The 15,882-nt window shown below is 38.3% G+C and overlaps 1 pseudogene; it reads right to left on the reverse strand.

Moving 5' to 3' along the window:
* Positions 1 to 10,531: 10,531 nt before the first annotated feature.
* On the reverse strand, positions 10,532 to 10,632 carry LOC147926621 (small nucleolar RNA R71; annotated as a pseudogene).
* Between the last annotated feature and the right edge of the window lie 5,250 nt (positions 10,633 to 15,882).

The raw sequence follows: 15,882 nt of genomic DNA on the forward strand, positions 1-15,882 counted from the left end.
TCTAGGTTTTAACTTTTATCCTAGTAGCTTTTAACATAGAAAAAATAATAAACCTTGTAATCAATTTTAACTTTTACGTTTAATAGAAATTTATAAGTGGGTTAAGTTGAACTTAGGCCACAAAAAAATTGTGAAAATACAAGCCCAATTAGCTGGTGGCTTCATCTTCTCCGACACACTACCAAACGATCCCGATCAACTCCATCGACGCTTCCAGTTCCGAATTGTCGATTCCACCACGCTTCTAAACGCCTCACTTCTGGAATTGTGATTCCTAGACGATTCCGAGCGATTCCTGACGCTTACGCTTCGGGAAAGCGAAACGTCACTCTTTTGGCGATTCCGTGAAGTGTATTAAGAGGCAAAATAACAACACTGGAGCAAAAGATAGAGAGACATATATATCAGAAAGAAAAACATACCGCTTGGACTTTAATGAGGAAGAAGAAGAGAGGACCAAAAAAAAATACATAATGGCTATTCTATTTTGAAGAAATAATATAAACTAATATGTTACTATTATTTTAGTTTGTTTTTTTTTTGTCAACCATTGGGTCACAATTGGCCGACCCATTAGCTAAATTTTTACATTTGTAGGAGCCGGGACTCGATCCCGGGTGTGATGGTGCCTTCTACAAATGGACTTACCTCCTGCCACTGCACTAAGGTCACTTCACTATTTTAGTTTTTTTTTTGTACATCAAAATATTTTACTTAATGTTCTGTTTATATTTTACGTAGATTTTAATTTGACTATCTTTTGCTAATTGACCTTTTTATATTAAAAATATATGTAAGAATGTGAATTTTTCATATTGGGCCATGAGCTTATGTATTTGTTAAACGTTTTAGATTTCTTACCGTTTTAGCAATAAATCTAATATATTGCATTGATAATGATATCATGCATTTTTAAATGATTTACTTTTTGGGTTTTTATTATGTTTTAAAATATAAGTAGAAAAATATATGGATTTAAATTACAACATATTACAATTTATGAATTGTAAATTACTGTATTTTGATCTTTGAAATAAAATGCTGGAATAATATCACTCATATAATTTTTTAATATAAATCTATAAAAGAGAGATTACAATTTACAATATAAAAGATGAACAGTTAATTATCTGTTTTATTTGATGTTTAAGATTGTATTTATATAGTTATATTTGATTGTTAATGAGAGTTAAAGAGAGATGTGTGGTCAAAAGTCTTGAGTTTGAAGATATAATGAAAGATAGGAATTAGCTGTGTTTTTTTTTCTTTAAAACTCTCTCAGGCACGATTCCCAAAGAGCTTCCTTTAACCAAGTTTTCCGACGCCGGCGGAGCTGCTGCTCGCCGGCGTCGGGATCTACCTGCCTCACCACCTACTCATCGTCGATCTGTTTCTTTTAGTACTCGTTTTTGCTTTTCTTTTCCCCAATTTTTCTCTTTATTTAACCCTTCTAGAACCCTTTTGTCCCTCACCTCCGAACAGATATCCAATCCCTATATGCTCCCGCTGGTCTTCCTTTAACCGGAGAGGGTCTTTGCTCGACAAAACTCTCTGTTAATTTCAGGTAGCTTCTACAACTCCCCTTCAACTTGGCGTTTTATGGTGGAACTAGGGTTTTCCCCAGTGGACCTAGCTTCCAAAATTGATTCAATTCAGGCCAATGTCTGCTTCCGCTGATCCTTCACGCACCGGAGAGGATTCTTGCTCCGCTAATCCCTCTACCAAGATCGGACAGACATCTTCCTCATTCCTCATTAGGCAAAGGGTTGTGACTCTAGGGTTTTCCCCAGTGGACCTAGTCTCCAGCCCCGAATCAATCCACGACCACCGGCTAGTCTAGCCGACCTATCACTCAACGGAGTTGCTCACTGCTCTGCAACGCTCTCTGCCTTTTCCGGTCAGCCGCCATAACCTTCCTTCTCTTTGGTTTTCGATAGTGAAACTAGGGTTTATTCGAGTGGGCTTTGATCTTTCTACTGGCCCGTTAAGCTTATCATTTATAAAGCCCACAATTCTTGAGCCCAGCCACTCCAGGGTACTATTGAGGAACGGCATCTTGAACCCACTTTCTTTGAACGGTGGATACTGATATATCATGGTTTTTAGGTGTTTTTAGCCATGATATAAGTCTTATCTATAGAGTCTTTTTGGTGTTTTTAGAGTCTTTTTGAGTCTTTATAGGATTTAGCATGGATTGGAGCTTAATGGAGCTAAATAGGAGGATTTGGAGCATAATCAAGCATTGAGGCTGAGCTGCAAAGTTGGGAGACGAAGTTCAGAGACTTGCATCGGTCGATGCAAATGATGTGTCGATCGATGCAGTATCCACAAAAAAATTGGAAGTTTTCCCACAAGTTTTGAAGATTTACAAAGCTGCCCCAAAGTTTTCCATATTTGCATCATTAGTCCCTGGACGTGTTTAGGAATATAAATAGGATTTTTATGGTCATTGTTTAGACCTAAGCTTTATTTTTCCCTGCAACTTTTGAGAGCAAAACCCTGAGAGATTTTTAGAGAGTTTTTGGAGAGAAGAATCAAGACTCCTTCAGAGAAGATTCAGATTAGCAAAGATGGTCAACCCAATCATATTGAGACCAGATGCGGCTGGAGTTTTGAGGGATCAAGAGGGTCATGTGCGCAACGAATTAGGCCAAAAACTTGATGCTGATGGACGAGTCATTCAGGAAGAACTCATTGTGGCCGATGGGAATGCAGATGGCGTCGATCGACGCAACGATGGCATCGATCGATGCATAGTTGGTGTCGATCGACGCAATGCCAGAGCCGATGTGGAGAATGTTCAGAGGCGACGAGACAACAATGGAGAGCTTGTCAAGACTCTTGTGGACTTCAACAGGCCAGACTTGTTCTATGAGAACCGCTCCGAGATTGTCCCTCCTCCATTCCCAAGGAATGATTTTGAGCTGAAGCCTGCCTACTTCGCTCTTGTTGGACAAAGGCCATTCCAGAACCTTCCACATGAGAAGTCTCTAGACCACATTGAGCACTTTGAGGATATAGTCACAAGCATCAAGGCTAATGGAGTCACAGAGGACTATCTCTACTGCAAGCTTTTCCCATACTCTCTTGCTGGGGAAGCCTCTCATTGGCTAAGGCAGCTGAAACCAGGATCTCTGACAACCTGGCATGACATCAAGGTGGCATTCTTGAACTACTTCTATGATGATGCCATGTCTGATGAGCTGAGGATCAAGCTCTCTACCTTTAGACAAGGACCTACTGAATCTTACAAATCTGCTTGGGTAAGATTTAAGGCATACCAGAGGGACTGTCCGCATCATGGGTTCTCAGAGGTGCAGTTGATTAGTATCTTCTTTAGTGGTATTGATTGGAGGTATCAGATGGCTTTGGATGCTGCTAGTGATGGGAATTTCAAGACAAGGTACCCAGATGACGCTGAAAAGTTGATAGAAAGGCTAGCATCAAGCAACAGTACCAAGAATGCAGACTTAGAGCGGAAGAGAGCACATGAAGGCCATGATTCAAATCAGTTTGCTGCAGTTAATGCTAAGCTGGATACAGTGCACAATCTTCTTGTGGGAAAGAAGTCTGTCCATTTTGCTAAAGATGTTGAGATTTTTGAGCCAAAGCCAGAAATTACAGAAGAAAATGTCAACTATGTGTATTGAGCTGGATATCAAAATCAGAGATTTGGTCATAAGAATTCCTTCACAGGAAATATAAACAACAACTTCACTAGGAACTATGGTTCTTCTTCTTACCAACCCCTCCCTCCACCCAATTAAGAGAGCAAGATGGAATCAATGATTGGACATATTTTGGAAGGTCAACAGAAGTTAACAGTAGACTTTAACGGGAAGATTGATTCTGTATACACTGAGCTGATTGGGAAGTTTGATGCATTGAATACTCATGTCAAGAAGCCGGAGAATCAAGTGATTCGGACTGCTGGGTCTGTTAAAAGACAAGAGGAACTTCTTTCTAGAAGAACTGAGAACCCCAAGCATGCTTGTAATGCGATTTTGGTGAAGGAAGGAGACGAAGATACGTTACTTGATCCAGCGTCGACCGATGCAGCTGCTAAGCATCGATCGACGCAACCCTCGGTGGTTGTAGAAGGGTTGAATTTGCGAGACAGCATCGACCGATGCAACGTCGAGACCGAGAAGGAAGTTACGAAAGCTCCAATTCTAGTTGCTGAGAGAGTGTACAAGCCTAAGGTTCCTTTTTAGGAGGCCCAAACAGGAGATTGAAGAAGCTAGATGCAAAGCTATGATGGATAAGGTGATGATAGAGATGCCTTTGGTTGATGCTGTCAAGTTTTCTCCTGGGATTAAGCGGTATGCCAAGAGAATGGTCACCAATGGTTTGAGTCCTGAGGAAGGAGCACTGCTTACAAAGGATGTCAGCTCAATTCTGTTGAAGCAGCCTCCACAGAGGAAGAAGGATAAGAAGCAGGAGGTGGTTGTCTCTAAGGAAGTAAGTGCAGTAATTCAGAGTAGGATTGCAGAGAAGTTACCAGATCCTAGAAATTTTGTACTTGATTGCTCTATATCTGCAGAAAGGTTTCCTTACTCACTTTGTGATCTTGGCTCTAGTATCAATTTAATGCCACATTCTGTTGTTGTGACACTTGGGATGACAGATTTCAAGCCAACTAAGATCTCTCTTATCTTAGCTGATCGATCTAGAAGGATTCCTGAATGTGTCTTAGAAGATGTTCCGATTAAGATTGGAGAATGCATGATTCCTACTGACTTTGTGGTGCTGGAATATGACAAAGAGCCTAGTGATCCTCTCATCTTAGGACGCTCATTCTTGGCTACAGCTGGTGCCATCATAGATGTGAAGAAGGGACACATATCTCTGAATGTGGATGATTTGGTCATGAATTTTGAGATGGACAAGCTGAGAAGAGCGCCCACTATTGATGGTCAGACATTTTCTGTGGAGATTGCTTCTGATGATGATCCACTCATAGAGCTTCATGAAGACATTACTGCTGGGTAGGTCAAAGAGTTGGAGACTGTTGAGAAAGTGAGCAAGCAACCAGTTAATGTTGAAGATTGGAGTGGAGATCATCTAATCAGTACTAGAGATCATGATGAGGTTCTGATCCATGACAAGTCGCAGGTAGATGATGTTTTTGTGATGAAAACACGGATTGCTGAGGAAAGCTGTAGAATTGTTGAAGAAACACGAGTTGCAGGCCGAGCATCGATCGATGCAGCTGTTGCATCGATCGACACTCCTTCCAGAGACGGCTCAGACTTGTCCAAAACCGATGATTCACGAGTTGGTTCCTTAGCTGCAAGTCCTACACCAGTCATAAAGCTAAAATCTCATCATTCCACAGCCAAGAACCCACAGGTAAGGCCAAGGTATGCATCTCCTTCTCCCAAACCTTCTCCTATCATCAATAAAAATTTCAAAAGTACAAAAACTGTTGTCCCGTTAACCAAGCCACGAGATTATCGTAGAGCACTTGTTTCTTTTGTTGATGATTTTGCAGGACATAAAAGAAAGCCACCCATACCTAAGTCCCGCCCTGGTCATGTTCCTCATGTCCCTTGTAGACCTCATTCATCTGCTGCCTACACACCACCTTGGAGGAAGAGGACATCCTCTCAGAAGCATTCACTGCCATGTTCCGGTCCACCGGATGCCTGAGATCCGACACAGTCAAGCTAATGACTGAAAACAAGCGCTTAGTGGGAGGCAACCCACTGGTAGGTTTTTCTTTTTCCTTGTTCTTTTGAATTATTTTTATTTTTTATTTTATTTCGCCAATCTCTTACTTGATAGCACTGGGGACAGTGTTGTTTAAGTCTGGGGGAGGCAAGTACTAACTACGTTTTTGTTTTTGAAAAAAAAAATGGTTTTATTGAGTCAAAATTTTGTTGGGAACTATGATTTTTCTTTTTAGTGTACTGCCTTGGTAGATTAATGCTGCAGATTGAATCCACAAATCCGACAAATGAAAAATCCAATGGCTGACCAGTAAACCAGAGACATCCAAATTTCCAACAGAATCCATAAAAGCTTGAGGTAATTTCTGTACTTTTCTTTTTACCTCATCAAGGAGATTGATTTTCATAGAGCTTGACTCCTTGTTCATACCTGACAAGTAAGACTTCAGAAAAGAAAAATTTTGGTACTCCTCTCCCTTATTTAAGTTTAAAAGATTTTTCCTGAGAACTTTGTTTTAGAGAAAAGAAAGAAGAAAATAAAAGATGAGACGATTTTGATCAGTTTAGAGAGGTAGGTAAATTACCTGTGACCTCATTATTCTACTCTTGAGTCAAATGATCATACAAAGCTCGGAAGCGAGGGGTAGGTAAATTACCGATGACCCCATTATTCGCCTACAACTTTGAGAAAAAAAAACAAAGCAAAGCTCAAAGGAAGAATAAATAGAATAAGTCTGGGGGAGAGAAAAAGTACCACATGCGGTAAAAAATATGTCTTGCTTGTTATGGTATTGTACGGGAATGAGTCTAGAAGGTTCTTGATATTGATCAAATTGATGAGACCCACCGATGAAGGCTTAATGGAGGAAGTAGTGAAATTTGGTTTGAATTTAGTATGCTATGAAATTCAACGGAGAAGTACATGGTGGTTCGATTTGGATTTATCAGCTAAGCATGTGGATTAAGGTTTGGATGATCATGGCATTACTTTAAAAAGAAAATGAGTTCCTGTGTTTTCAAACCTCTTCCACAGAGCTAAGTTTATGTTTTGCTTGAGGGCAAGCAAAGGCTAAGTCTGGGGGAGTTTATATATCATGGTTTTTAGGTGTCTTTTGCCATGATATAAGTCTTATCTATAGAGTATTTTTGGTGTTTTTAGAGTCTTTTTGAGTCTTTATAGGATTTAGCATGGATTGGAGCTTAATGGAGCTAAATAGGAGGATTTGGAGCATAATCAAGCATTGAGGCTGAGCTGCAAAGTTGGGAGACAAAGTTCAGAGACTTGCATCGGTCGATGCAAGTGATGTGTCGATCGATGCAGTATCCACAAGAAGAATTGGAAGTTTTCCCACAAGTTTTGAAGATTTACAAAGCTGCCCCAAAGTTTTCCATATTTGTATCATTAGTCCCTGGACGTGTTTAGGAATATAAATAGGATTTTTATGGTCATTGTTTAGACCTAAGCTTTATTTTTCCCTACAACTTTTGAGAGCAAAACCCTGAGAGATTTTTAGAGAGCTTTTGGAGAGAAGAATCAAGACTCCTTCAGAGAAGATTCATAACTCCTTTTCTTCTTTTTTTAATCTCTTAATGCTATTTATTTTATTCATGATTTGTGTTCTTACAATTATGTCTGAGTAGATCTGCTTGTTAGGTTTAGGGTTTCTCATTAGGGATTTCATGGATTGTTAGATCTGTTAATTTAGGATTCATTATCTTTCTGGTTCTTCACCATAGGTTGTTCTTAATGCTAGATCTTTGATTAGTCAAATGGATTTAGATCTTAGGATTATTAATTGATATGAGAATATAATTGATTTTCCTGATAAAACCTTTGGTGAGCAAAATAACTTTTTGCAAAGAGATTTGAATTAGTGATTTTGTGAACTTATCTAAACCTGATTTTATTGCTGGTTTTTAACTTGAATTTTGCAAAGAGATTTGAATTTTCTGGTTTTAAAACTTAGATAATATTTCCAGTGAGAACTGATTTATTTTATAACTGTGTTTAGAGTTCAAGAACGGTGCTTAATTGTTGAATCCTGCTTGTTTAATTAATTGATCTGATTTTCCATGATTTCCTGAGAATTTCCCTGAGCCTAGCATTTTTAATCCCTGAATTTATAATTCTTTTATTTTCTGTTTTCTTCTGCAATTTAATTACAATATTTCTGTTTAGCATAATTAAAGGATTATTAAGTCTATTGTGTGAATCTAGAGTTCTTGTGGATTCGATCCCTAAGTACTATAATTGATCTCTTAATTTGAGAGAGTAGCTCTAGGGTAAATTTGAGCATATCAGATACCGACACTCCTTCAATCCCCTGCTTCCAGGCCCCGTGACCACTGCACCTCTTCATGTCCAATATTGTAACATCGGGGACAACTTCCGCGCAATGGCTGATCTATCTCCAAACCCATGTAAGTCCATACATGATCCTTTGTTCCATGTGTTGAAGCCATGTTTTAGCCAATGGTGTGATCACGATTACTTATTCTATGGATCCCATTTGATAAGTAATGCATCACTGTTGCTATGGCTTTACATTAATTCCCTGCGAATCATGGTCTTAGTATCCCCTTTGGCATTGTTTTTTGAACCCTCTTGCGAGAAGTTTGTTGGCATATGGATCCTGAATCCAAATGACCTTTCTGAGTTGCTATGATCAAAACCAACTTCCATCCTGCGATATCCATAGCAACTATCTTCAAGCTTCTGAGCACCTTCAACCTTGCTCAACCTACTGATATATCATGGTTTTTATGGTTTTTAACCATGATATAAGGAGTCTTTTAGTGTCTTTTCATTTGTTTCTAGATTGTTTTTGAGTCTTTACAGGTTTTTAGCATGGAAGGAGCAAAGTGGAGCAATTTGGATCAGTTTGGAGCAATAATCCGCAAGAAATCAACTTGGAATCGATCAGAGGAGATGGTGTCGATCGACACTGCCTTAGCATCGATCGACACCCAGTCCAAACCGACGAGAGAGCCAAATTTGGAAGTTTTACAAAGTTGCCCAAAGTTTTCCATATTTGCAAAACTAGTCCCTGACGTGTTTTAGGACATATATATATATATATATATATATATATATATATATTAGGTTTTCCAAACCCTTAAGTTTTATTCTAGCAAGTTTTATTTTTCTGCAACCCTGTGAGATTTTGAGAGCTCTGGAGAGAGAGATCTACTTTGTAGAGAAGAATTTCTTGAACTCCCTTTTACTCTTTTTAATCTCTATTGCTTATTATTCAGAATCATGTCTTGTTCTTCATTGAATATGTCTGAGTAGTTTGCTTGTTAAGTTCAGGGTTTTTCACAGGGATTTTATGAATTATTAGATCTGTTATTTAGGATTCATTATCTATCTAGATCTTCATCTTAGGTTGTTCTTCATATTAATCCTTGATTGGCCATCTAGAATTAATACTTTAGGAAAATAAATTGATATGAGAATATAATTGTTTTCCTGATAAAACCTTTTGATGAGCAAAATTATTTTTTGCAAAGAGATTTGATTTAATAATTTTGTGAACAATCTAAACCTAATTTTATTGCTGATTTTTAACCTAGAATTTTAGAAAGAGATTTGGATTTTTTGGTTTTAAATTTAGATATTATTTGCAGTGAGAACTGATTTAATTTACAAAAGTGTTTAGAGTTCTAGATCTGTTCTTAATTGTTTGAATCCTAATTTATTGATTGATTTAATATTTCATAATTTCCTGAGAAATTCCCTAGGTCTAGCTTTTTGATCTTCTGAATTTACAACAGCTTTATTTAATATTTTGCATTGCTATTTTAATTTAAATCAATTTGTTTAGCATAATTATAAAACTCTATAATTTATTGTGTAGACTTGAGTCCTTGTGGAATTCGACCTCTAAGTATTACAGTGATCTCTTAATTTGAGAGAGTAGCTCTAGGGTTTAATTTGAGCATATCAAATTTTGGCGCCGTTGCCGGGGACTCTTTGATCTACCATTAGATTTGAGTTTTAGATTTTGTCTAAATTTTTCTTTTTATTTTCAAACTAACATGCTTTTGTTTTCTTCTCTCTTGTGTGTTTCAGGTGTATGCCTAATAAGCCTAACACAAGGAGCAACAAGACTGGTCCAATTCTGAAGCTTTCAAACCAAGAGTTGGGAAAACTTGAGCGTGAGAACAGAAAAGCAGCCAAATCTCTGAAGATGGTTAATACGATCATTCTGATGCGTGACGAGGCTGGTGTTTTGAGGGATCAAGAGGGCCACTTGCGCAATGAGCAGGGCCAAAAGCTTGATGCAGAAGGAAATGTGATTGATGAGCCTGTTGTCAACGAGCAGGCTGTCGTGAATCAACAAGCTGGTGTTGTTGATGATCCAAACCTCGGTGTCGATCGACACCAACCAGGTGGCATCGATCGACACCCACCTGCAGACGTGCGTGGAGCTGCCAACCACGTACAGAACCCAGTTTGAAGACAGGACCAAAACCGGGATCTGATCAGGACCATTGCTGACTACAACCGGGCTGATCTTGTGTATGAGAACCGGTATGCTATTGTTCCTCCACCATTCCAGAGGAATGCCTTTGAGCTGAAGCCTGCTTACTTTCAACTAGTTGGGCAGAGACCTTTCTCTGCTTTGCCCAATGAGAAGCCTCTGGACCATATTGAGCATTTTGAGGATCTGGTGACTAGCATCAAGGCTAATGGGGTGACTGAGGACTACATCTTCTGCAAACTCTTCCCTTACTCACTTGCGGGAGAGGCATCTCAGTGGTTGAAACAGCTGCCTGCTGGATCATTGACAAGCTGGCGTGATGTCAAGGTGGCCTTCCTCAACCACTTCTATGATGATGCAATGTCAGATGAGTTGAGAATCAAGCTGTCTTCTTTCAAGCAAAGACCAGATGAAGCCTTCAAAGCAGCTTGGGTGAGATTCAAGGCTTACCAAAGGGACTGTCCACACCATGGTTTCTCAAGGGTACAATTGCTGAGTATCTTTTTCAGAGGGTGTGACTGGAAGTATCAGTTAGCTTTGGATGCTGCAAGTCATGGGAATTTCAAAACAAGATTTCCAGAAGATGCTGAAGTTTTGATTGAGAATTTGGCTTCTAGCAATAGCACTAAGGGAGCAGATGCTGAAAGGAAGAGATTACATGGAGGATATGATTCAAATCAGCTAGCTTCTGTTAATGCTAAGCTTGATTCAGTGCACAATCTTCTTGTAGGAAAGAAGTCAGTCCAATTTGCTGCTGAAGTTGAGACATTTGAGCCAGAGCCAGAGAATTCAGAGGAGAATGTCAACTATGTGTATGGAGCTGGGTATCAGGGACAGAGATTCGGTAATCAGCAAGGAAACAGACCTTACAATGGTGACCAGAAGCAGCAACAGAACAATGGCTATACAAGAACCTATGGGAATTCATCTTATCAGTCTCCACCTCCTACGACTTCTTCTGAGAGTAGAATTGAGGCCATGCTTGAGCAGCTTCTACAAGGTCAAGAGCAGTTGACAGTGACATTCAATGGGAAGATTGACAATGTCTACACTGAGCTAAATGGGAAGATAGAAGCATTGAACATTCATGTCAAGAAGTTGGAGAATCAGGTTATTCAGACTGTTGGGTCTGTCAAATGACAAGAGGGTTTTCTTCCTGGAAGAACTGAGTCAAACCCTAAAAATTCTTGCAATGCCATATCTGTGAGGGATGAAGATGCTGTTGAAATTGCTTCTGCCAAACTGGGTGAAAAATCGACAAAATTCTCGGTTTCAGATGATGGTGTCGATCGACACCACCTGAGTATCGATCGACACTCATCTCAGACGGAACCAAAAGCTCCGAAATCTCAGGTTCCAACAGTTGAAAGGGTCTACAAGCCTAAGGTTCCTTTTCCCAAGCCAAGAAAGTCTAAGCAAGAGATGGAGGAAGCTAGATGCAAAGCAATGATGGACAAGGTGATGATGGAGATGCCTTTAATTGATGCAGTAAAGCTTTCGCCACCTCTTAAGCAGTATGTGAAGAGAATGGTATCCAATGGTTTGATTCCTGAAGAAGGAGCACTTCTTACAAAAGGATTCAGTGCAATTATGTTGAACCAGCCTGTTCAGAGGAAGAAGGAGAGAAAGCAGGAAGTGGTTATCTCTAAGGAAGTGAGTGCAATCATTCAATGTAGGACTGCAAAGAAGTTACCAGATCCTGGAAGCTTTGTTCTTGATTGCTCAATCTCCGCAGGAAGGTTTTCTCACTCACTTTGTGACCTTGGCTCTAGCATCAACTTGATGCCACATTCTGTTGCTGTGAGACTTGGGATGATAGAATTCAAGCCAACTCAGATTTCTCTTATCTTGGCTGATCGCTCCCGAAGAACTCCTGAAGGTGTTTTAGAGGATATTCCAGTTAAGGTTGGCAACTTCATGATTCCCACTGACTTTGTGGTGCTGAAGTATGATCAAGAACCTAAAGATCCTCTCATCTTAGGAAGATCTTTCTTGGCTACAGCTGGTGCCATCATTGATGTGAAGAAGGGACATATAGCACTGAATGTGGATGGTTTGAGTTTGAATTTTGAGATGGATAAGCTGAGGAGGGCTCATACTATAGATGGACAGACTTTTTCTGTTGAAAAAGTTTCTGCAACACGGGCATCAGGCTCAGTGTCGATCGACACCAACAAGAGGGTATCGATCGACACCCCTCCACATCCGAGACAAAGCTTGTCCAAAGTTGAAGCTCCAAGACAGAAACCTGTTCCCAAACAGAAAGTCTCCCATTCCACCCTCCAGAGTCCTCAGGTAAGGCAAAGGTACACCTCTTCTGCACCTAATCCTCCTCCTATCATCAACAAGAATTTCAAAGAGAGAAAAACTGTTTTGCAATTAACCAAGCCACGAGATTATCGCAGAGCACTTGTTTCTTCTGTTGATGATTTTGCAGGACATAAGAGAAGCAAACCCATCCCTAAATCCCGCCCTGGTTTTGTTCCTCACATCCTTGGCAAGCCTCATGCACCTACTGCTTATACACCACCTTGGATGAAGAGGTCACTCACTCAGAGGCATTCACTGCCACGTTCTGATCCACCGGATGCTTGAGCTCCAGCACAGTCAAGCTAATGACTGAAAACAAGCGCTTAGTGGGAGGCAACCCACTGGTAGGTTTTTCTTTTTCTTTTGATTTTGATTTTGATTTATTTTATTTTTTATTTTTTGTTTTCCTCTTACTTGATAACACTGGGGACAGTGTTGTTTAAGTCTGGGGGAGGTTAGTTACTAACTATGATTTCTGTTTTTGAGTTTCAGTTGTGTTAGTCAAAACCATAAATTTTGAGTCAAATTTTTCAAAATTTTTCTTTTTGTCTTTGGGAATTATGAGCTTGACTAATGATTTCTCTTATTTGGCTAACACTCTAATGATTACTTGTTTATGCTTGATCTCAGAACTGAAGCTTAGAAAGACTATGAGCCTTATCAACAATCCTGAAAGCCCTTATTCAATGGATATCTGATTGATCTAACGTTCTCTCAACTTTTATCAGGATTTTAACCAGACTTAATCTCTTACTTTGGGGTTGGAAATCTGTGGACTAGACTTCTTCTTCAAGCCATACAAGACAGTACAATTTTTCAAAGTATGTCTCCCCTCTCTCGTCCCTTCAGTGCTTTAAGAAAAATAAATAAAGAAAAAAAAGATGAGATGATTTTGATCAGTTTAGAGAGGTAGGTAAATTACCAGTGACCTCATTATTCTACTCTTGAGTCAAATGATCACACAAAGCTTGGAAGCGAGGGGTAGGTAAATTACCGATGACCCCGGTATTCGCTTACACCTTTGATTAGAAGAAAAAAAAAATAAGAAAAGAGAAAAAAAATTGGAAGTGAGAAAAGGGAGAGGAAAGGAGATGTAAGAAGAAAGTCTTGGCCTGAAGAGAATCCATATGCCACTGATGAATACACACAAGGTAAGAACTCACCTGTACTTGCTTTAATTTATATATTGAGATGACAATGGAGATTTCAGAGATTCCAAAGTTGTGGGATTTGAGTAAGGACTGTGGATGCTAATCATGGTTGAGTATAAGAAGTAAGTTCTTGAGTCAGGTAACTAAAGAGTGTGAATAAGAATAATCTGCAATTGAGTGAGTTCCCTGTTTTCAAACCTCTTTCACAGGTCTAAGTTTATGTTTTGCTTGAGGGCAAGCAAAGGCTAAGTCTGGGGGAGTTGATATATCATGGTTTTTATGGTTTTTAACCATGATATAAGGAGTCTTTTAGTGTCTTTTCATTTGTTTCTAGATTGTTTTTGAGTCTTTACAGGTTTTTAGCATTGAAGGAGCAAAGTGGAGCAATTTGGATCAGTTTGGAGCAATAATCCGCAAGAAATCAACTTGGAATCGATCAGAGGAGATGGTGTCGATCGACACTGCCTTAGCATCGATCGACACCCAGTCCAAACCGACGAGAGAGCCAAATTTGGAAGTTTTACAAAGTTGCCCAAAGTTTTCCATATTTGCAAAACTAGTCCCTGACGTGTTTTAGGACATATATATATATATATATATATATATATATATAGTTTTTAGGTTTTCCAAACCCTTAAGTTTTATTCTAGCAAGTTTTATTTTTCTGCAACCCTGTGAGATTTTGAGAGCTTTGGAGAGAGAGATCTGCTTTGTAGAGAAGAATTTCTTGAACTCCCTTTTACTCTTTTTAATCTCTATTGCTTATTATTCAGAATCATGTCTTGTTCTTCATTGAATATGTTTGAGTAGTTTGCTTGTTAGGTTCAGGGTTTTTCACAGGGATTTTATGAATTATTAGATCTGTTATTTAGGATTCATTATCTATCTAGATCTTCATTTTAGGTTGTTCTTCATATTAATCCTTGATTGGCCATCTAGAATTAATACTTTAGGAAAGTAAATTGATATGAGAATATAATTGTTTTCCTGATAAAACCTTTTGATGAGCAAAATTATTTCTTGCAAAGAGATTTGATTTAATAATTTTGTGAACAATCTAAATCTAATTTTATTGCTGATTTTTAACCTGGAATTTTACAAAGAGATTGGGATTTTCTGGTTTTAAATTTAGATATTATTTGCAGTGAGAACTGATTTAATTTACAAAAGTGTTTAGAGTTCTAGATCTGTTCTTAATTGTTTGAATCCTAATTTATTGATTGATTTAATATTTCATAATTTCCTGAGAAATTCCCTAGGCCTAGCTTTTTGATCTTCTGAATTTACAATAGCTTTATTTAATATTTTGCATTGCTATTTTAATTTAAATCAATTTGTTTAGCATAATTATAAAACTCTATAATTTATTGTGTAGACTTGAGTCCTTGTGGAATTCGACCCCTAAGTATTACAGTGATCTCTTAATTTGAGAGAGTAGCTCTAGGGTTTAATTTGAGCATATCACCTACTGTCAAGCTGCCTTTCCGTGTTCTCCAACCGGTTTTAGTTTCAGCTTTGACTCCTTTTCAAACGCCAACTCGTCCTATGACTATGGCTATTGTCTCATCCATTGATTTGATCATGGAAGAGCTTGTCGGGAATCTTGACCTCACATGTACCAAGTTTCTTCAAGAATTTGGCTCAAAACTCTCAAGAACCTCTTGTCGATTATTCCTACCCTTATCTACTTTTCTTGCTGTTGTATTGGCATTGGGGAATGCCTTCTTTTCTTGTACTTTAAACTATGTTTGTATGATCTTTATCCCAGTTGAGTAATGAAAATGCAAGTTGTTTGACCAAAAAAAAAAACTGTTTTTTTTTTCTTTCTGTTATCTGTGGTTTTGCTGGGTTTCCAACTTTCCTGTTTCTTTGTTTTTTATATTTTCCTTCAAAGAGAGGAATATTCTCTGTGTGTTTTCACATATTTTTGTTTATGTTTAATTTATTTTATAGATTTTAAGCTTGTTTAGGGTCAGTGTGCTCAGATGCTTTCTTTACCAAAAAAAAAAAAGTTGTATAAAATCAATCTGACAATATAATTGTATAAATAAATCAATTTTACTATAGGTTCATGATCTTGACTATGTTTTGGTTAAAATATATTAAATCTTTATACTACCATTACAAAATCGCACCTAAGATTTTATTTCAATTTATTTCAATTTAGGTTAAAATATATTAAATCTTTATACTACCATTACTATAGGTTCATGATTTTGACTATGTTTACTCAAAGTTTTTTTTTTTTTTTTTTTTTTTTTTTTT

The sequence above is a fragment of the Camelina sativa genome, chromosome 15, assembly GCF_030686135.1.
Source record: "Camelina sativa cultivar CO46 ecotype springtype chromosome 15, ASM3068613v1".
Taxonomy (NCBI): Eukaryota; Viridiplantae; Streptophyta; class Magnoliopsida; order Brassicales; family Brassicaceae; genus Camelina; species Camelina sativa.